Raw genomic sequence first — 20,505 nt, 5'->3', positions numbered from 1 at the left:
AGCTCTCTCCAGCTGCGTGCACCTGCCCCGGCCGCGCACCCGGCCCCGCCCAGCTTCGCTCACCTGTCCCGGGCGTCTGGTGCGGAACCTTAGAGTAAGAAACATCACCGTGCACCTTGGCCAACGTGCGCGACTCGACCGAGCGCGCACTGGCCGAGGTGCACACCGATTTCACCTGGGTGCGCGCGCAGCACCTCGGGCGCACCGGGGTGCGCGCACAACGCCCGGGTTGCACCGTGGCCTGTGTGCTCGGGGCGCCTCGGGTGCGCGCTCGGTGTCGCCCCCGCGCGCGCGGTAGTGCGGGCAGCGCACCCCGGCCCGGCCCGGCCCCGACGAGAACGCAAACGGGCAAAAGGTTTATTCAAATAGCATTGCGACGCCCGGCGAAAAACTAAAAAAGGGTGCAACACCGGGACTTCCCGGGAGGTCACCCATCCCAGTACTACTCCGGCCCAAGCGCGCTTAACTGCGGAGTTCTGATGGGATCCGGTGCACTAACGCTGGTATGATCGCACCCGTTATGAGCTTGTCGCAGTGTGTACTTAGCAAACCGCGACCCACGTGCGAATCCACCCCGGCCACCCACCCCCGTCGAGGTGCACACCCTCCCTCGCGAAGTGCGCCCCGTTCGCCAAGTGTGAGCCCTGCCCGGGTGCGCGCACCTTGCTAGGGCGTCGGGTGTGCACCCGGCCCGGCCTACGTGCGTGCACCTGGACGGGGCGTCGTGTGCGTGCAGTGTCCCGTCTGCAACGCGGTGCCCACACACCACCTCGGGCGCAACGACCTGCGCTCACATGTGGGCCGAGTGCACCTTGGTGCATGTTCGGGGCGCCTCGGGTGCACGCTCGATCTTGCCCCGGTGCACCAAGGCGCTCGGTTTGCCCCGGGTGCGCACTTGGTGCAAGGTGGGCACCCAAAATAGGGATCAAGCACCAAAACACAAGTTTCGGGATGCAAAATGGGACCCAAGGACCACAAATGCGTTCCAAGACCCATGATGGGTCCACGAGAACAAAAATGTGTTCCGAGACTTAATAAACAAATATTGGGTTTTAGGAGAAGAAACATGCTCTGATGCCCAAAACGAGAATCGACCCCGAAAAGGCCACAGGCCAAAAGTGGGATGCGAGACAAAAAAAAATGGGACCCGAGGACCAAAATTGGGTTCCCAGGTCGAAGACAGGGCAACCGGACAAGAAACGACCTCTAAGGCTCGAAATGAGTCCCGACGACTAAAACTTGACAAGAAGCACCCATCAGGCACCCAACTCGACACCCATGGGATGCCGACCCACCCGGGCTTCCACCTAGCACACCTTGGCACCCACCCACCCTCGCACCCAACCTCGCACCCAACTTAGCACCTTTGAACCCACATTGGCACTCACCCTGACCCTGGCACCTTGGAACCCACATTGGCACTCACCTTGACCCTGGCACCCACCTTTGCACTCACCTTGGGACCCACCCTGGCTCCCACCTCGGCACCCACCCAGACACCCACCTTGGTTCCTTGGCACCCACCTTGGATCCTTGGCACCCACCCCGACACCCACCTTGGCACGCAACTTGGCTACTTGCCACCCACCTTGGCTCCTTGACGCCCACCCCGACAACCACCCCGTGACCTACCCTGGCTAGGGTTGGTGCACACCCACCCTGGTGCCCACCTTGGCACCCACCCCATGACCCACCTTGGCACGCACCTTAGTACCCACCCCGTTACCCACCCTAGGACCCACCCCGTGACCCACCTTGGCCAGGGTGGGTGCCTTGGTGCGCACAACTTGCCTGGGCTGCACACCAGGGCGGGCTCAAGATGGCACCCGCGTTCCGTTTTTTTCACTATCTTTCAAAACGGAAATTTTAAAATCTCGTTTTTTTTTTTTTTTTGCCTTTTCTGGAAATTAGTGAAGGCAGCGCATCAAAGGTGCGCAATGCTGGTGCGAACCCGGGAGCGCTCCGATGTGTGCTCCAAGGTGCGGCGTGCACGAAGTCCGAGCCCGGCTTGCCCCGGGTGCGCACCTCGCGTGCACCTTCGCCGGGGTGAGCACCTTGGCTGGGTTGCGCGCCCTGGTGCGCACCAAGGAGCGCTCTGAAGTGTGCTCCAAGGTGCGGCGTGCACGAAGTCGGAGCTCGGTTTGCCCCGGGTGTGCACCTCGGGTGCGCACCTCGCGTGCACCTTCGCTGCGGTGGGCACCTTGGCTGGGTTGCGCGCCTTGGTGGGCACCATGCAGTGCACGAAGTCGGAGCCCGGTTTGCCCCGGGCGCGCACCTCCGCCAGGGTGGGCACCTTGGTGCGCACAACTTGCCTGGGCTGCGCACCAGGAAGGGCTCAAGATGGCACCCGCGTTCCGTTTTTTTCACTATCTTTCAGAACGGAAATTTTAAAATATCGTTTTTTTTTGCCTTTTCTGGAAATTAGTGAAGGCAGCGCATCAAAGGTGCGCAACGCTGGTGCGAACCTGGGAGCGCTCCGATGTGTGCTCCAAGGTGCGGCGTGCACGAAGTCGGAGCCCGGTTTGCCCCGGGTGCGCCCTGGTGGGCACCATGGTGCGCACCAAGGAGCGCTCCGAAGTGTGCTCCAAGGTGCGGCCTGCACGAAGTCGGAGCCCGGTTTGCCCCGGGCGTGCACCGCGGGTGGGCACCTTGGTGCGCATGCCTTGCCTGGGCTGCGCACCAGGGCGGGCTCAAGATGGCACCCGCGTTCCGTTTTTTTCACTATCTTTCAAAACGGAAATTTTAAAATCTCATTTTTTTTTGCCTTTTCTGGAAATTAGTGAAGGCAGCGCATCAAAGGTGCGCACCTCGCTGCCCACCACGGTGCGCAACGCCGGTGGGCACCCGGGAGTGCTTCGAAGTGTGCTCCAAGGTGCTGCGTGCACGTTGTCGGAGCCCGGTTTGCCCCGGGTGCGCACCTCGCGTGCACCTTCGTCGGGGTGGGCACCTTGGCTGGGTTTGCCCCGGCTGCGCTCCGAAGCGGGGTTATTGGAGCGCCGCCTCTTTTTTTGTCGGAGCGTTTGGTGGGGTTTCTCGCATTGGCTCTTCCCAGGCCCGGTTGCCACCCTGGCGCGCACGAAGTCGGAAGTAGGGTTAATTGCCCGGGTGCGCACCTTTGCCAGGGTGGGCACCTTACCTGGGCTGTGCACCAGGGCGGGCTCAAGATGGCACCCGCGTTCCGTTTTTTTCACTATCTTTCAAAACGGAAATTTTAAAATCTCCTCTTTTTTTTGCCTTTTCTGGAAATTAGTGAAGGCAGCGCATCAAAGGTGCGCACCTCGCTGCCCACCTTGGTGTGCTCTGAGGTGCGCACCCGGGAGCGCTACGAAGTGTGCTCCAAGGTGCGGCGTGCACGTTGTCGGAGCCCGGTTTGCCCCGGGTGCGCACCTCGCCTGCACCTTGGCCGGGGTGGGCACCCTGGCTGGGTTTGCCCAGGGTGCGCTCCGAAGCGGGGTTACTGGAGCGCCCCCTCTTTTTTTGTCAGAGCGTTTGGTGGGGTTTCTCGCATTGGCTCTTCCCAGGCCCGGTTGTTGGGTGCGCTCCCACCCTGGCGCGCGCGAAGTTGGAAGTTGGGTTAATTGCCCGGGCGCGCACCTTCGCCAGGGTGGGCACCTTGGTGCGCACACCTTGGCTGGGCTGCGCACCAGGGCGGGCTCAAGATGGCACCAGCATTCCCTTTTTCTCACTATCTTTCAAAACGGAAATTTTAAAATCTCGTTTTTTTTTGCCTTTTATGGAAATTAGTGAAGGCATCGCATCAAAGGTGCGCACCTCGCTGCCCACCTTGGTGTGCTCCGAGGTGCCCACCACGGTGCGCTCCGAGGTGCCCACCACGGTGCGCAACGCCGGTGCGAACCCGGGAGCGCCCCGATGTGTGCTCCAAGGTGCGGCGTGCACGAAGCCGGACCCCGGTTTGCCCCGGGTGCGCACCTCGCGTGCACCTTGGTGCGCACACCTTGGCTGGGTTGCGCGGCCTGGTGGGCACCATGGTGCGCACCAAGGAGCGCTCCAAAGTGTGCTCCAAGGTGCGGCGTGCACGAAGTCCTAGCCCGGTTTGCCCCGGGTGCGCACCTTCGCCGCGGTGGGCACCATGGCGTGCACGAAGTCGGAGCCCGGTTTGCCCCGGGTGCGCACCTCGCGTGCACCTTCGCCGGGGTGGGCACCTCGGCCGGGTTGCGCGCCCTGGTGCGCACCAAGGAGCGCTCCGAAGTGTGCTCCAAGGTGCGGCGTGCACGAAGTCGGAGCCCGGTTTGCCCCGGGTGCGCACCTTCGCCGCGGTGGGCACCCTGGTGCGCACCATGGCGTGCACGAAGTCGGAGCCCGGTTTGCCCCGGGTGCGCACCTCGCGTGCACCTTCGGCGGGGTTGCGCGCCCTGGTGCGCACCAAGGAGCGCTCCGAAGTGTGCTCCAAGGTGCGGCGTGCACGAAGTCGGAGCCCGGTTTGCCCCGGGTGCGCACCTCGCGTGCACCTTCGGCGGGGTTGCGCGCCCTGGTGGGCACCATGGTGCGCACCAAGGAGCGCTCCGAAGTGTGCTCCAAGGTGCGGCGTGCACGAAGTCGGAGCCCGGTTTGCCCCGGGTGCGCACCTCGCGTGCACCTTCGCCGCGGTGGGCACCATGGCGTGCACGAAGTCGGAGCCCGGTTTGCCCCGGGTGCGCACCTCGCGTGCACCTTCGCCGGGGTGGGCACCTCGGCTGGGTTGCGCGCCCTGGTGCGCACCAAGGAGCGCTCCGAAGTGTGCTCCAAGGTGCGGCGTGCACGAAGTCGGAGCCCGGTTTGCCCCGGGTGCGCACCTCGCGTGCACCTTCGCCGCGGTGGGCACCATGGCGTGCACGAAGTCGGAGCCCGGTTTGCCCCGGGTGCGCACCCCGCGTGCACCTTCGCCGGGGTGGGCACCTCGGCTGGGTTGCGCGCCCTGGTGCGCACCAAGGAGCGCTCCGAAGTGTGCTCCAAGGTGCGGCGTGCACGAAGTCGGAGCCCGGTTTGCCCCGGGTGCGCACCTCGCGTGCACCTTCGCCGCGGTGGGCACCTTGGCTGGGTTGGGCACCATTGAGCGCTCCGAAGTGTGCTCCAAGGTGCGCACCATGGCCCTCCAAGGTGCGCAGCATGGCGTGCACGAAGTCGGAGCCCGGTTTGCCCCGGGTGCGCACCTCGCGTGCACCTTCGCCAGGGTGGGCACCTCGGTGCGCACACCTTCTCAATGTTTTCTTGCCTTTTCTGGAAATTGGTGAAGGCAGCGCATCAAAGGTGCGCACCTCGGTGTGCTCCGAGGTGCGAACCCGAGAGCGCTCCGAGGTGCCCACGAAGTCGAAAGTCGGGTTAATTGCATTGTTTTCCCCGGGTGCGCTCCGAGGTGCGCAACATCGGTGCGCACCAAGGAGGGCTCCGAAGTGTGCTCCAAGGTGCGCACGATTCGGAGCTCGGTTTGCCCGGGGTGCGCACACCTTGGCTGGGTTGCGCACCCTTTGTGCGCTCCAAGGTGCGCACGAAGTCGGAGCTCGGTTTGCCCCGGGTGCGCACCTTCGCCAGGGTGCGCACCTTGATGCGCACGCCTTGGCTGGGCTGCGCACCTTGGTGGGCGCCATGGTGCGCACCTTTCGTGCGCTCCAAGGTGCGCACGAAGTCGGAGCTCGGTTTGCCCCGGGTGCGCACCTTGGTGGGCGCCATGGTGCACTCCGAGGTGCCCAAGATTGGTGCGCACCAAGGAGCGCTCCGAAGTGCGCTCCAAGGTGCGCAGGTGCGCGCGAAGTCGAAAGTTGGGTTAATTGTCCGGTTTGCCTCGGGTGCGCACCTTGCGTGCACCTTCGCCAGGGTGGGCGCCTTGGTGCGCACACCTTGGCTGGGCTGCGCACCCGGGCGCGCACACCTTGGCACCCGCGTTTCCTTCATTTTAAATTTTTTTTTTTTACAATCTCTCAAGTGGGAAATTCTATAATCTCAACTTTTTTTGCCTTTTCAGGAAACTTTTGAATGGAGCGCATCATTGGTGCGCTCCGAAGTGTGCTCCAAGGTGCGCACCTCTGGTGTGCTCCAAAGCTCTCTCCAGCTGCGTGCACCTGCCCCGGCCGCGCACCCGGCCCCGCCCAGCTTCGCTCACCTGTCCCGGGCGTCTGGTGCGGAACCTTAGAGTAAGAAACATCACCGTGCACCTTGGCCAACGTGCGCGACTCGACCGAGCGCGCACTGGCCGAGGTGCACACCGATTTCACCTGGGTGCGCGCGCAGCACCTCGGGCGCACCGGGGTGCGCGCACAACGCCCGGGTTGCACCGTGGCCTGTGTGCTCGGGGCGCCTCGGGTGCGCGCTCGGTGTCGCCCCCCGCGCGCGCGGTAGTGCGGGCAGCGCACCCCGGCCCGGCCCGGCCCCGACGAGAACGCAAACGGGCAAAAGGTTTATTCAAATAGCATTGCGACGCCCGGCGAAAAACTAAGAAAGGGTGCAACACCGGGACTTCCCGGGAGGTCACCCATCCCAGTACTACTCCGGCCCAAGCGCGCTTAACTGCGGAGTTCTGATGGGATCCGGTGCACTAACGCTGGTATGATCGCACCCGTTATGAGCTTGTCGCAGTGTGTACTTAGCAAACCGCGACCCACGTGCGAATCCACCCCGGCCACCCACCCCCGTCGAGGTGCACACCCTCCCTCGCGAAGTGCGCCCCGTTCGCCAAGTGTGAGCCCTGCCCGGGTGCGCGCACCTTGCTAGGGCGTCGGGTGTGCACCCGGCCCGGCCTACGTGCGTGCACCTGGACGGGGCGTCGTGTGCGTGCAGTGTCCCGTCTGCAACGCGGTGCCCACACACCACCTCGGGCGCAACGACCTGCGCTCACATGTGGGCCGAGTGCACCTTGGTGCATGTTCGGGGCGCCTCGGGTGCACGCTCGATCTTGCCCCGGTGCACCAAGGCGCTCGGTTTGCCCCGGGTGCGCACTTGGTGCAAGGTGGGCACCCAAAATAGGGATCAAGCACCAAAACACAAGTTTCGGGATGCAAAATGGGACCCAAGGACCACAAATGCGTTCCAAGACCCATGATGGGTCCACGAGAACAAAAATGTGTTCCGAGACTTAATAAACAAATATTGGGTTTTAGGAGAAGAAACATGCTCTGATGCCCAAAACGAGAATCGACCCCGAAAAGGCCACAGGCCAAAAGTGGGATGCGAGACAAAAAAAAATGGGACCCGAGGACCAAAATTGGGTTCCCAGGTCGAAGACAGGGCAACCGGACAAGAAACGACCTCTAAGGCTCGAAATGAGTCCCGACGACTAAAACTTGACAAGAAGCACCCATCAGGCACCCAACTCGACACCCATGGGATGCCGACCCACCCGGGCTTCCACCTAGCACACCTTGGCACCCACCCACCCTCGCACCCAACCTCGCACCCAACTTAGCACCTTTGAACCCACATTGGCACTCACCCTGACCCTGGCACCTTGGAACCCACATTGGCACTCACCTTGACCCTGGCACCCACCTTTGCACTCACCTTGGGACCCACCCTGGCTCCCACCTCGGCACCCACCCAGACACCCACCTTGGTTCCTTGGCACCCACCTTGGATCCTTGGCACCCACCCCGACACCCACCTTGGCACGCAACTTGGCTACTTGCCACCCACCTTGGCTCCTTGACGCCCACCCCGACAACCACCCCGTGACCTACCCTGGCTAGGGTTGGTGCACACCCACCCTGGTGCCCACCTTGGCACCCACCCCATGACCCACCTTGGCACGCACCTTAGTACCCACCCCGTTACCCACCCTAGGACCCACCCCGTGACCCACCTTGGCCAGGGTGGGTGCCTTGGTGCGCACAACTTGCCTGGGCTGCACACCAGGGCGGGCTCAAGATGGCACCCGCGTTCCGTTTTTTTCACTATCTTTCAAAACGGAAATTTTAAAATCTCGTTTTTTTTTTTTTTTTGCCTTTTCTGGAAATTAGTGAAGGCAGCGCATCAAAGGTGCGCAATGCTGGTGCGAACCCGGGAGCGCTCCGATGTGTGCTCCAAGGTGCGGCGTGCACGAAGTCCGAGCCCGGCTTGCCCCGGGTGCGCACCTCGCGTGCACCTTCGCCGGGGTGAGCACCTTGGCTGGGTTGCGCGCCCTGGTGCGCACCAAGGAGCGCTCTGAAGTGTGCTCCAAGGTGCGGCGTGCACGAAGTCGGAGCTCGGTTTGCCCCGGGTGTGCACCTCGGGTGCGCACCTCGCGTGCACCTTCGCTGCGGTGGGCACCTTGGCTGGGTTGCGCGCCTTGGTGGGCACCATGCAGTGCACGAAGTCGGAGCCCGGTTTGCCCCGGGCGCGCACCTCCGCCAGGGTGGGCACCTTGGTGCGCACAACTTGCCTGGGCTGCGCACCAGGAAGGGCTCAAGATGGCACCCGCGTTCCGTTTTTTTCACTATCTTTCAGAACGGAAATTTTAAAATATCGTTTTTTTTTGCCTTTTCTGGAAATTAGTGAAGGCAGCGCATCAAAGGTGCGCAACGCTGGTGCGAACCTGGGAGCGCTCCGATGTGTGCTCCAAGGTGCGGCGTGCACGAAGTCGGAGCCCGGTTTGCCCCGGGTGCGCCCTGGTGGGCACCATGGTGCGCACCAAGGAGCGCTCCGAAGTGTGCTCCAAGGTGCGGCCTGCACGAAGTCGGAGCCCGGTTTGCCCCGGGTGTGCACCGCGGGTGGGCACCTTGGTGCGCATGCCTTGCCTGGGCTGCGCACCAGGGCGGGCTCAAGATGGCACCCGCGTTCCGTTTTTTTCACTATCTTTCAAAACGGAAATTTTAAAATCTCATTTTTTTTTGCCTTTTCTGGAAATTAGTGAAGGCAGCGCATCAAAGGTGCGCACCTCGCTGCCCACCACGGTGCGCAACGCCGGTGGGCACCCGGGAGTGCTTCGAAGTGTGCTCCAAGGTGCTGCGTGCACGTTGTCGGAGCCCGGTTTGCCCCGGGTGCGCACCTCGCGTGCACCTTCGTCGGGGTGGGCACCTTGGCTGGGTTTGCCCCGGCTGCGCTCCGAAGCGGGGTTATTGGAGCGCCGCCTCTTTTTTTGTCGGAGCGTTTGGTGGGGTTTCTCGCATTGGCTCTTCCCAGGCCCGGTTGCCACCCTGGCGCGCACGAAGTCGGAAGTAGGGTTAATTGCCCGGGTGCGCACCTTTGCCAGGGTGGGCACCTTACCTGGGCTGTGCACCAGGGCGGGCTCAAGATGGCACCCGCGTTCCGTTTTTTTCACTATCTTTCAAAACGGAAATTTTAAAATCTCCTCTTTTTTTTGCCTTTTCTGGAAATTAGTGAAGGCAGCGCATCAAAGGTGCGCACCTCGCTGCCCACCTTGGTGTGCTCTGAGGTGCGCACCCGGGAGCGCTACGAAGTGTGCTCCAAGGTGCGGCGTGCACGTTGTCGGAGCCCGGTTTGCCCCGGGTGCGCACCTCGCCTGCACCTTGGCCGGGGTGGGCACCCTGGCTGGGTTTGCCCAGGGTGCGCTCCGAAGCGGGGTTACTGGAGCGCCCCCTCTTTTTTTGTCAGAGCGTTTGGTGGGGTTTCTCGCATTGGCTCTTCCCAGGCCCGGTTGTTGGGTGCGCTCCCACCCTGGCGCGCGCGAAGTTGGAAGTTGGGTTAATTGCCCGGGCGCGCACCTTCGCCAGGGTGGGCACCTTGGTGCGCACACCTTGGCTGGGCTGCGCACCAGGGCGGGCTCAAGATGGCACCAGCATTCCCTTTTTCTCACTATCTTTCAAAACGGAAATTTTAAAATCTCGTTTTCTTTTGCCTTTTATGGAAATTAGTGAAGGCATCGCATCAAAGGTGCGCACCTCGCTGCCCACCTTGGTGTGCTCCGAGGTGCCCACCACGGTGCGCTCCGAGGTGCCCACCACGGTGCGCAACGCCGGTGCGAACCCGGGAGCGCCCCGATGTGTGCTCCAAGGTGCGGCGTGCACGAAGCCGGACCCCGGTTTGCCCCGGGTGCGCACCTCGCGTGCACCTTGGTGCGCACACCTTGGCTGGGTTGCGCGGCCTGGTGGGCACCATGGTGCGCACCAAGGAGCGCTCCGAAGTGTGCTCCAAGGTGCGGCGTGCACGAAGTCCTAGCCCGGTTTGCCCCGGGTGCGCACCTTCGCCGCGGTGGGCACCATGGCGTGCACGAAGTCGGAGCCCGGTTTGCCCCGGGTGCGCACCTCGCGTGCACCTTCGCCGGGGTGGGCACCTCGGCTGGGTTGCGCGCCCTGGTGCGCACCAAGGAGCGCTCCGAAGTGTGCTCCAAGGTGCGGCGTGCACGAAGTCGGAGCCCGGTTTGCCCCGGGTGCGCACCTTCGCCGCGGTGGGCACCCTGGTGCGCACCATGGCGTGCACGAAGTCGGAGCCCGGTTTGCCCCGGGTGCGCACCTCGCGTGCACCTTCGGCGGGGTTGCGCGCCCTGGTGCGCACCAAGGAGCGCTCCGAAGTGTGCTCCAAGGTGCGGCGTGCACGAAGTCGGAGCCCGGTTTGCCCCGGGTGCGCACCTCGCGTGCACCTTCGGCGGGGTTGCGCGCCCTGGTGGGCACCATGGTGCGCACCAAGGAGCGCTCCGAAGTGTGCTCCAAGGTGCGGCGTGCACGAAGTCGGAGCCCGGTTTGCCCCGGGTGCGCACCTCGCGTGCACCTTCGCCGCGGTGGGCACCATGGCGTGCACGAAGTCGGAGCCCGGTTTGCCCCGGGTGCGCACCTCGCGTGCACCTTCGCCGCGGTGGGCACCATGGCGTGCACGAAGTCGGAGCCCGGTTTGCCCCGGGTGCGCACCTCGCGTGCACCTTCGCTGGGGTGGGCACCTCGGCTGGGTTGCGCGCCCTGGTGCGCACCAAGGAGCGCTCCGAAGTGTGCTCCAAGGTGCGGCGTGCACGAAGTCGGAGCCCGGTTTGCCCCGGGTGCGCACCTCGCGTGCACCTTCGCCGCGGTGGGCACCATGGCGTGCACGAAGTCGGAGCCCGGTTTGCCCCGGGTGCGCACCCCGCGTGCACCTTCGCCGGGGTGGGCACCTCGGCTGGGTTGCGCGCCCTGGTGCGCACCAAGGAGCGCTCCGAAGTGTGCTCCAAGGTGCGGCGTGCACGAAGTCGGAGCCCGGTTTACCCCGGGTGCGCACCTCGCGTGCACCTTCGCCGCGGTGGGCACCTTGGCTGGGTTGGGCACCATTGAGCGCTCCGAAGTGTGCTCCAAGGTGCGCACCATGGCCCTCCAAGGTGCGCAGCATGGCGTGCACGAAGTCGGAGCCCGGTTTGCCCCGGGTGCGCACCTCGCGTGCACCTTCGCCAGGGTGGGCACCTCGGTGCGCACACCTTCTCAATGTTTTCTTGCCTTTTCTGGAAATTGGTGAAGGCAGCGCATCAAAGGTGCGCACCTCGGTGTGCTCCGAGGTGCGAACCCGAGAGCGCTCCGAGGTGCCCACGAAGTCGAAAGTCGGGTTAATTGCATTGTTTTCCCCGGGTGCGCTCCGAGGTGCGCAACATCGGTGCGCACCAAGGAGGGCTCCGAAGTGTGCTCCAAGGTGCGCACGATTCGGAGCTCGGTTTGCCCGGGGTGCGCACACCTTGGCTGGGTTGCGCACCCTTTGTGCGCTCCAAGGTGCGCACGAAGTCGGAGCTCGGTTTGCCCCGGGTGCGCACCTTCGCCAGGGTGCGCACCTTGATGCGCACGCCTTGGCTGGGCTGCGCACCTTGGTGGGCGCCATGGTGCGCACCTTTCGTGCGCTCCAAGGTGCGCACGAAGTCGGAGCTCGGTTTGCCCCGGGTGCGCACCTTGGTGGGCGCCATGGTGCACTCCGAGGTGCCCAAGATTGGTGCGCACCAAGGAGCGCTCCGAAGTGCGCTCCAAGGTGCGCAGGTGCGCGCGAAGTCGAAAGTTGGGTTAATTGTCCGGTTTGCCTCGGGTGCGCACCTTGCGTGCACCTTCGCCAGGGTGGGCGCCTTGGTGCGCACACCTTGGCTGGGCTGCGCACCCGGGCGCGCACACCTTGGCACCCGCGTTTCCTTCATTTTAAATTTTTTTTTTTTACAATCTCTCAAGTGGGAAATTCTATAATCTCAACTTTTTTTGCCTTTTCAGGAAACTTTTGAATGGAGCGCATCATTGGTGCGCTCCGAAGTGTGCTCCAAGGTGCGCACCTCTGGTGTGCTCCAAAGCTCTCTCCAGCTGCGTGCACCTGCCCCGGCCGCGCACCCGGCCCCGCCCAGCTTCGCTCACCTGTCCCGGGCGTCTGGTGCGGAACCTTAGAGTAAGAAACATCACCGTGCACCTTGGCCAACGTGCGCGACTCGACCGAGCGCGCACTGGCCGAGGTGCACACCGATTTCACCTGGGTGCGCGCGCAGCACCTCGGGCGCACCGGGGTGCGCGCACAACGCCCGGGTTGCACCGTGGCCTGTGTGCTCGGGGCGCCTCGGGTGCGCGCTCGGTGTCGCCCCCCGCGCGCGCGGTAGTGCGGGCAGCGCACCCCGGCCCGGCCCGGCCCCGACGAGAACGCAAACGGGCAAAAGGTTTATTCAAATAGCATTGCGACGCCCGACGAAAAACTAAAAAAGGGTGCAACACCGGGACTTCCCGGGAGGTCACCCATCCCAGTACTACTCCGGCCCAAGCGCGCTTAACTGCGGAGTTCTGATGGGATCCGGTGCACTAACGCTGGTATGATCGCACCCGTTATGAGCTTGTCGCAGTGTGTACTTAGCAAACCGCGACCCACGTGCGAATCCACCCCGGCCACCCACCCCCGTCGAGGTGCACACCCTCCCTCGCGAAGTGCGCCCCGTTCGCCAAGTGTGAGCCCTGCCCGGGTGCGCGCACCTTGCTAGGGCGTCGGGTGTGCACCCGGCCCGGCCTACGTGCGTGCACCTGGACGGGGCGTCGTGTGCGTGCAGTGTCCCGTCTGCAACGCGGTGCCCACACACCACCTCGGGCGCAACGACCTGCGCTCACATGTGGGCCGAGTGCACCTTGGTGCATGTTCGGGGCGCCTCGGGTGCACGCTCGATCTTGCCCCGGTGCACCAAGGCGCTCGGTTTGCCCCGGGTGCGCACTTGGTGCAAGGTGGGCACCCAAAATAGGGATCAAGCACCAAAACACAAGTTTCGGGATGCAAAATGGGACCCAAGGACCACAAATGCGTTCCAAGACCCATGATGGGTCCACGAGAACAAAAATGTGTTCCGAGACTTAATAAACAAATATTGGGTTTTAGGAGAAGAAACATGCTCTGATGCCCAAAACGAGAATCGACCCCGAAAAGGCCACAGGCCAAAAGTGGGATGCGAGACAAAAAAAAATGGGACCCGAGGACCAAAATTGGGTTCCCAGGTCGAAGACAGGGCAACCGGACAAGAAACGACCTCTAAGGCTCGAAATGAGTCCCGACGACTAAAACTTGACAAGAAGCACCCATCAGGCACCCAACTCGACACCCATGGGATGCCGACCCACCCGGGCTTCCACCTAGCACACCTTGGCACCCACCCACCCTCGCACCCAACCTCGCACCCAACTTAGCACCTTTGAACCCACATTGGCACTCACCCTGACCCTGGCACCTTGGAACCCACATTGGCACTCACCTTGACCCTGGCACCCACCTTTGCACTCACCTTGGGACCCACCCTGGCTCCCACCTCGGCACCCACCCAGACACCCACCTTGGTTCCTTGGCACCCACCTTGGATCCTTGGCACCCACCCCGACACCCACCTTGGCACGCAACTTGGCTACTTGCCACCCACCTTGGCTCCTTGACGCCCACCCCGACAACCACCCCGTGACCTACCCTGGCTAGGGTTGGTGCACACCCACCCTGGTGCCCACCTTGGCACCCACCCCATGACCCACCTTGGCACGCACCTTAGTACCCACCCCGTTACCCACCCTAGGACCCACCCCGTGACCCACCTTGGCCAGGGTGGGTGCCTTGGTGCGCACAACTTGCCTGGGCTGCACACCAGGGCGGGCTCAAGATGGCACCCGCGTTCCGTTTTTTTCACTATCTTTCAAAACGGAAATTTTAAAATCTCGTTTTTTTTTTTTTTTTTGCCTTTTCTGGAAATTAGTGAAGGCAGCGCATCAAAGGTGCGCAATGCTGGTGCGAACCCGGGAGCGCTCCGATGTGTGCTCCAAGGTGCGGCGTGCACGAAGTCCGAGCCCGGCTTGCCCCGGGTGCGCACCTCGCGTGCACCTTCGCCGGGGTGAGCACCTTGGCTGGGTTGCGCGCCCTGGTGCGCACCAAGGAGCGCTCTGAAGTGTGCTCCAAGGTGCGGCGTGCACGAAGTCGGAGCTCGGTTTGCCCCGGGTGTGCACCTCGGGTGCGCACCTCGCGTGCACCTTCGCTGCGGTGGGCACCTTGGCTGGGTTGCGCGCCTTGGTGGGCACCATGCAGTGCACGAAGTCGGAGCCCGGTTTGCCCCGGGCGCGCACCTCCGCCAGGGTGGGCACCTTGGTGCGCACAACTTGCCTGGGCTGCGCACCAGGAAGGGCTCAAGATGGCACCCGCGTTCCGTTTTTTTCACTATCTTTCAGAACGGAAATTTTAAAATATCGTTTTTTTTTGCCTTTTCTGGAAATTAGTGAAGGCAGCGCATCAAAGGTGCGCAACGCTGGTGCGAACCTGGGAGCGCTCCGATGTGTGCTCCAAGGTGCGGCGTGCACGAAGTCGGAGCCCGGTTTGCCCCGGGTGCGCCCTGGTGGGCACCATGGTGCGCACCAAGGAGCGCTCCGAAGTGTGCTCCAAGGTGCGGCCTGCACGAAGTCGGAGCCCGGTTTGCCCCGGGTGTGCACCGCGGGTGGGCACCTTGGTGCGCATGCCTTGCCTGGGCTGCGCACCAGGGCGGGCTCAAGATGGCACCCGCGTTCCGTTTTTTTCACTATCTTTCAAAACGGAAATTTTAAAATCTCATTTTTTTTTGCCTTTTCTGGAAATTAGTGAAGGCAGCGCATCAAAGGTGCGCACCTCGCTGCCCACCACGGTGCGCAACGCCGGTGGGCACCCGGGAGTGCTTCGAAGTGTGCTCCAAGGTGCTGCGTGCACGTTGTCGGAGCCCGGTTTGCCCCGGGTGCGCACCTCGCGTGCACCTTCGTCGGGGTGGGCACCTTGGCTGGGTTTGCCCCGGCTGCGCTCCGAAGCGGGGTTATTGGAGCGCCGCCTCTTTTTTTGTCGGAGCGTTTGGTGGGGTTTCTCGCATTGGCTCTTCCCAGGCCCGGTTGCCACCCTGGCGCGCACGAAGTCGGAAGTAGGGTTAATTGCCCGGGTGCGCACCTTTGCCAGGGTGGGCACCTTACCTGGGCTGTGCACCAGGGCGGGCTCAAGATGGCACCCGCGTTCCGTTTTTTTCACTATCTTTCAAAACGGAAATTTTAAAATCTCCTCTTTTTTTTGCCTTTTCTGGAAATTAGTGAAGGCAGCGCATCAAAGGTGCGCACCTCGCTGCCCACCTTGGTGTGCTCTGAGGTGCGCACCCGGGAGCGCTACGAAGTGTGCTCCAAGGTGCGGCGTGCACGTTGTCGGAGCCCGGTTTGCCCCGGGTGCGCACCTCGCCTGCACCTTGGCCGGGGTGGGCACCCTGGCTGGGTTTGCCCAGGGTGCGCTCCGAAGCGGGGTTACTGGAGCGCCCCCTCTTTTTTTGTCAGAGCGTTTGGTGGGGTTTCTCGCATTGGCTCTTCCCAGGCCCGGTTGTTGGGTGCGCTCCCACCCTGGCGCGCGCGAAGTTGGAAGTTGGGTTAATTGCCCGGGCGCGCACCTTCGCCAGGGTGGGCACCTTGGTGCGCACACCTTGGCTGGGCTGCGCACCAGGGCGGGCTCAAGATGGCACCAGCATTCCCTTTTTCTCACTATCTTTCAAAACGGAAATTTTAAAATCTCGTTTTTTTTTGCCTTTTATGGAAATTAGTGAAGGCATCGCATCAAAGGTGCGCACCTCGCTGCCCACCTTGGTGTGCTCCGAGGTGCCCACCACGGTGCGCTCCGAGGTGCCCACCACGGTGCGCAACGCCGGTGCGAACCCGGGAGCGCCCCGATGTGTGCTCCAAGGTGCGGCGTGCACGAAGCCGGACCCCGGTTTGCCCCGGGTGCGCACCTCGCGTGCACCTTGGTGCGCACACCTTGGCTGGGTTGCGCGGCCTGGTGGGCACCATGGTGCGCACCAAGGAGCGCTCCAAAGTGTGCTCCAAGGTGCGGCGTGCACGAAGTCCTAGCCCGGTTTGCCCCGGGTGCGCACCTTCGCCGCGGTGGGCACCATGGCGTGCACGAAGTCGGAGCCCGGTTTGCCCCGGGTGCGCACCTCGCGTGCACCTTCGCCGGGGTGGGCACCTCGGCTGGGTTGCGCGCCCTGGTGCGCACCAAGGAGCGCTCCGAAGTGTGCTCCAAGGTGCGGCGTGCACGAAGTCGGAGCCCGGTTTGCCCCGGGTGCGCACCTTCGCCGCGGTGGGCACCCTGGTGCGCACCATGGCGTGCACGAAGTCGGAGCCCGGTTTGCCCCGGGTGCGCACCTCGCGTGCACCTTCGGCGGGGTTGCGCGCCCTGGTGCGCACCAAGGAGCGCTCCGAAGTGTGCTCCAAGGTGCGGCGTGCACGAAGTCGGAGCCCGGTTTGCCCCGGGTGCGCACCTCGCGTGCACCTTCGGCGGGGTTGCGCGCCCTGGTGGGCACCATGGTGCGCACCAAGGAGCGCTCCGAAGTGTGCTCCAAGGTGCGGCGTGCACGAAGTCGGAGCCCGGTTTGCCCCGGGTGCGCACCTCGCGTGCACCTTCGCCGCGGTGGGCACCATGGCGTGCACGAAGTCGGAGCCCGGTTTGCCCCGGGTGCGCACCTCGCGTGCACCTTCGCCGGGGTGGGCACCTCGGCTGGGTTGCGCGCCCTGGTGCGCACCAAGGAGCGCTCCGAAGTGTGCTCCAAGGTGCGGCGTGCACGAAGTCGGAGCCCGGTTTGCCCCGGGTGCGCACCTCGCGTGCACCTTCGCCGCGGTGGGCACCATGGCGTGCACGAAGTCGGAGCCCGGTTTGCCCCGGGTGCGCACCCCGCGTGCACCTTCGCCGGGGTGGGCACCTCGGCTGGGTTGCGCGCCCTGGTGCGCACCAAGGAGCACTCCGAAGTGTGCTCCAAGGTGCGGCGTGCACGAAGTCGGAGCCCGGTTTGCCCCGGGTGCGCACCTCGCGTGCACCTTCGCCGCGGTGGGCACCTTGGCTGGGTTGGGCACCATTGAGCGCTCCGAAGTGTGCTCCAAGGTGCGCACCATGGCCCTCCAAGGTGCGCAGCATGGCGTGCACGAAGTCGGAGCCCGGTTTGCCCCGGGTGCGCACCTCGCGTGCACCTTCGCCAGGGTGGGCACCTCGGTGCGCACACCTTCTCAATGTTTTCTTGCCTTTTCTGGAAATTGGTGAAGGCAGCGCATCAAAGGTGCGCACCTCGGTGTGCTCCGAGGTGCGAACCCGAGAGCGCTCCGAGGTGCCCACGAAGTCGAAAGTCGGGTTAATTGCATTGTTTTCCCCGGGTGCGCTCCGAGGTGCGCAACATCGGTGCGCACCAAGGAGGGCTCCGAAGTGTGCTCCAAGGTGCGCACGATTCGGAGCTCGGTTTGCCCGGGGTGCGCACACCTTGGCTGGGTTGCGCACCCTTTGTGCGCTCCAAGGTGCGCACGAAGTCGGAGCTCGGTTTGCCCCGGGTGCGCACCTTCGCCAGGGTGCGCACCTTGATGCGCACGCCTTGGCTGGGCTGCGCACCTTGGTGGGCGCCATGGTGCGCACCTTTCGTGCGCTCCAAGGTGCGCACGAAGTCGGAGCTCGGTTTGCCCCGGGTGCGCACCTTGGTGGGCGCCATGGTGCACTCCGAGGTGCCCAAGATTGGTGCGCACCAAGGAGCGCTCCGAAGTGCGCTCCAAGGTGCGCAGGTGCGCGCGAAGTCGAAAGTTGGGTTAATTGTCCGGTTTGCCTCGGGTGCGCACCTTGCGTGCACCTTCGCCAGGGTGGGCGCCTTGGTGCGCACACCTTGGCTGGGCTGCGCACCCGGGCGCGCACACCTTGGCACCCGCGTTTCCTTCATTTTAAATTTTTTTTTTTTACAATCTCTCAAGTGGGAAATTCTATAATCTCAACTTTTTTTGCCTTTTCAGGAAACTTTTGAATGGAGCGCATCATTGGTGCGCTCCGAAGTGTGCTCCAAGGTGCGCACCTCTGGTGTGCTCCAAAGCTCTCTCCAGCTGCGTGCACCTGCCCCGGCCGCGCACCCGGCCCCGCCCAGCTTCGCTCACCTGTCCCGGGCGTCTGGTGCGGAACCTTAGAGTAAGAAACATCACCGTGCACCTTGGCCAACGTGCGCGACTCGACCGAGCGCGCACTGGCCGAGGTGCACACCGATTTCACCTGGGTGCGCGCGCAGCACCTCGGGCGCACCGGGGTGCGCGCACAACGCCCGGGTTGCACCGTGGCCTGTGTGCTCGGGGCGCCTCGGGTGCGCGCTCGGTGTCGCCCCCGCGCGCGCGGTAGTGCGGGCAGCGCACCCCGGCCCGGCCCGGCCCCGACGAGAACGCAAACGGGCAAAAGGTTTATTCAAATAGCATTGCGACGCCCGGCGAAAAACTAAGAAAGGGTGCAACACCGGGACTTCCCGGGAGGTCACCCATCCCAGTACTACTCCGGCCCAAGCGCGCTTAACTGCGGAGTTCTGATGGGATCCGGTGCACTAACGCTGGTATGATCGCACCCGTTATGAGCTTGTCGCAGTGTGTACTTAGCAAACCGCGACCCACGTGCGAATCCACCCCGGCCACCCACCCCCGTCGAGGTGCACACCCTCCCTCGCGAAGTGCGCCCCGTTCGCCAAGTGTGAGCCCTGCCCGGGTGCGCGCACCTTGCTAGGGCGTCGGGTGTGCACCCGGCCCGGCCTACGTGCGTGCACCTGGACGGGGCGTCGTGTGCGTGCAGTGTCCCGTCTGCAACGCGGTGCCCACACACCACCTCGGGCGCAACGACCTGCGCTCACATGTGGGCCGAGTGCACCTTGGTGCATGTTCGGGGCGCCTCGGGTGCACGCTCGATCTTGCCCCGGTGCACCAAGGCGCTCGGTTTGCCCCGGGTGCGCACTTGGTGCAAGGTGGGCACCCAAAATAGGGATCAAGCACCAAAACACAAGTTTCGGGATGCAAAATGGGACCCAAGGACCACAAATGCGTTCCAAGACCCATGATGGGTCCACGAGAACAAAAATGTGTTCCGAGACTTAATAAACAAATATTGGGTTTTAGGAGAAGAAACATGCTCTGATGCCCAAAACGAGAATCGACCCCGAAAAGGCCACAGGCCAAAAGTGGGATGCGAGACAAAAAAAAATGGGACCCGAGGACCAAAATTGGGTTCCCAGGTCGAAGACAGGGCAACCGGACAAGAAACGACCTCTAAGGCTCGAAATGAGTCCCGACGACTAAAACTTGACAAGAAGCACCCATCAGGCACCCAACTCGACACCCATGGGATGCCGACCCACCCGGGCTTCCACCTAGCACACCTTGGCACCCACCCACCCTCGCACCCAACCTCGCACCCAACTTAGCACCTTTGAACCCACATTGGCACTCACCCTGACCCTGGCACCTTGGAACCCACATTGGCACTCACCTTGACCCTGGCACCCACCTTTGCACTCACCTTGGGACCCACCCTGGCTCCCACCTCGGCACCCACCCAGACACCCACCTTGGTTCCTTGGCACCCACCTTGGATCCTTGGCACCCACCCCGACACCCACCTTGGCACGCAACTTGGCTACTTGCCACCCACCTTGGCTCCTTGACGCCCACCCCGACAACCACCCCGTGACCTACCCTGGCTAGGGTTGGTGCACACCCACCCTGGTGCCCACCTTGGCACCCACCCCATGACCCACCTTGGCACGCACCTTAGTACCCACCCCGTTACCCACCCTAGGACCCACCCCGTGACCCACCTTGGCCAGGGTGGGTGCCTTGGTGCGCACAACTTGCCTGGGCTGCACACCAGGGCGGGCTCAAGATGGCACCCGCGTTCCGTTTTTTTCACTATCTTTCAAAACGGAAATTTTAAAATCTCGTTTTTTTTTTTTTTTTGCCTTTTCTGGAAATTAGTGAAGGCAGCGCATCAAAGGTGCGCAATGCTGGTGCGAACCCGGGAGCGCTCCGATGTGTGCTCCAAGGTGCGGCGTGCACGAAGTCCGAGCCCGGCTTGCCCCGGGTGCGCACCTCGCGTGCACCTTCGCCGGGGTGAGCACCTTGGCTGGGTTGCGCGCCCTGGTGCGCACCAAGGAGCGCTCTGAAGTGTGCTCCAAGGTGCGGCGTGCACGAAGTCGGAGCTCGGTTTGCCCCGGGTGTGCACCTCGGGTGCGCACCTCGCGTGCACCTTCGCTGCGGTGGGCACCTTGGCTGGGTTGCGCGCCTTGGTGGGCACCATGCAGTGCACGAAGTCGGAGCCCGGTTTGCCCCGGGCGCGCACCTCCGCCAGGGTGGGCACCTTGGTGCGCACAACTTGCCTGGGCTGCGCACC

The 20,505-nt window shown here is 63.6% G+C and overlaps 4 non-coding genes across 4 annotated transcripts; all 4 read right to left on the bottom strand.

Annotated features, from left to right (window-relative positions):
- Positions 1 to 398: 398 nt before the first annotated feature.
- On the bottom strand, positions 399 to 517 carry LOC131861912 (5S ribosomal RNA). Its single transcript, XR_009360942.1, has one exon. It is a non-coding gene; the product is annotated as a 5S ribosomal RNA (ribosomal RNA).
- Positions 518 to 6,433: 5,916 nt separating this feature from the next.
- On the bottom strand, positions 6,434 to 6,552 carry LOC131861901 (5S ribosomal RNA). The gene has a single exon (XR_009360931.1). It is a non-coding gene; the product is annotated as a 5S ribosomal RNA (ribosomal RNA).
- Positions 6,553 to 12,542: 5,990 nt separating this feature from the next.
- On the bottom strand, positions 12,543 to 12,661 carry LOC131862031 (5S ribosomal RNA). The gene has a single exon (XR_009361060.1). It is a non-coding gene; the product is annotated as a 5S ribosomal RNA (ribosomal RNA).
- Positions 12,662 to 18,577: 5,916 nt separating this feature from the next.
- LOC131862020 (5S ribosomal RNA) lies at positions 18,578 to 18,696 on the bottom strand. Its single transcript, XR_009361049.1, has one exon. It is a non-coding gene; the product is annotated as a 5S ribosomal RNA (ribosomal RNA).
- Positions 18,697 to 20,505: the final 1,809 nt, after the last annotated feature.

The sequence above is a fragment of the Cryptomeria japonica genome, unplaced genomic scaffold (genome assembly GCF_030272615.1).
Source record: "Cryptomeria japonica unplaced genomic scaffold, Sugi_1.0 HiC_scaffold_34, whole genome shotgun sequence".
Taxonomy (NCBI): domain Eukaryota; kingdom Viridiplantae; phylum Streptophyta; class Pinopsida; order Cupressales; family Cupressaceae; genus Cryptomeria; species Cryptomeria japonica.
The sequence above is the reverse complement of the archived record's forward strand: the minus strand, read 5'-3'. Positions and strand labels throughout refer to the sequence as shown.